The 1,434-nt window shown below is 45.6% G+C and overlaps 1 pseudogene across 1 annotated transcript; it reads left to right on the top strand.

Annotated features, from left to right (window-relative positions):
• Window positions 1-430: 430 nt before the first annotated feature.
• LOC311601966 (actin, cytoplasmic 2-like) lies at window positions 431-1,035 on the top strand (annotated as a pseudogene). The gene has a single exon. The product of its transcript is annotated as an actin, cytoplasmic 2-like (transcript).
• The last annotated feature ends 399 nt before the right edge of the window (window positions 1,036-1,434 follow it).

A 1,434-nucleotide genomic window follows, 5' to 3' on the forward strand; every position in this document is an offset into this window, starting at 1 on the left:
GCTGGATTCTAGGGTAATATTGATTCCCGGACTGTCATCCCCTCCATTGTAGGCCACCCTAGGTACCAGGGAATGATAGCAGGCATGTACCAAAAGGACTCCTCCGTGGGTGACAAGGTCCAGAGGAAGAAAGGCATCCTGACCCTAAAGTACCCCCATTGAACATAGCATACTCACCAACTGGGCCAATATGGAGATCTGGCACCAAGCCTTCTACAACAAACTGCATGTGATCCCTGAGGATCACTCTATGCTGCTCATTGAGTCCCCATTGGAACCCCAAGGCCAGCCTTGAAAAGATGACTCAGATCATATTTGAGACCTTCAATACTATATCCAGGCCATGCTGTCCCTAGTATGTCTCTAGTCATACCAATGGCATTGTGGTATACTCCAGACACAGGGGTCTCCCTCACTCTGCCAACCTATGATGGCTGTATCCCCCCCTCTCTCTCATGCCATCCTGCATCTGGACCTGGCTGCCTGGTACCTGACAGACTACCTCATGAAGATCCTGACCGAGCATGTCTGCAGCCTCATCTCAACAGCCCAGAGTGAAATAGTGCATGACATTAAAAAAAAAAAAAAAGCTGTGCTATGTTGCCCTGGACTTTGAACAAGAGATGGCCACTGCTGCATCTTATTCCTCCCTGGAGAAGAGCTATGAGCTGCCTGATGGTCAGGTCATCATTACTGGCAATGAGCAGTTTTGCTGACCCCAAGCTCTTTTCCAGCCTTCCTTCCTGGGAACAGAATCCTGCAGCATCCACGAAACTGAGTTCCATCATGAAGTGTGACGTCAACGTCCACAGAGACCTCTATGCCAACACAGTGCTGTCTGATGGCACCGCCATGTACCCAGGCATTGCTCACCAGGTGCAGAAGGAAATCGCTGCTCTGGCTCCTACCACCATGAAGATCAAGATCATTGTTACTCCTGAGCACAAGTACTCTGTGTGGGCCAGTGGCTCCATTCTGGCCTCACTGTCCACTTTCCAGCAGATGTGGATCAGCAAGGAGGATGGAGTACAGTGAATCAGTCTCTCCATCATTCACTGCAATGCTCACTGAGCTGCTTTTTACACTCTTTCTTTGACAAAACCTAACTTGCTCAGGAAAAAATATGATAACATTAGCGTGGCTTTATTTGTTTGAGGTTTTTTGTTTTGTTTTGGGGTTTGTTTGTTTTTTTGTTTTGTTTTGTTTTGGTTTTTTGGTTTGTTTTGTCTGTTTGTTTTTGTTTTGTTTTGTTTTTGTTTTTTTTAGTGTTTTGGGGGTTTTTTGTTTTGTTTGGTTTTGTTTGGTTTGGTGTTTTTGACTCAGGATTTAAAAGCTGGAACAGTCAGTTGGTGCAGGCATCCCCAAAGTTCTAAATGTGCCTAAGGACTTTGCTTGTACGTTGGTTGTTTGTTCATTTAATAGTCATTCTAAGTA

This window comes from Acomys minous (assembly GCF_964271855.1).
Source record: "Acomys minous genome assembly, chromosome: 7".
Classification (NCBI taxonomy): Eukaryota; Metazoa; Chordata; class Mammalia; order Rodentia; family Muridae; genus Acomys; species Acomys minous.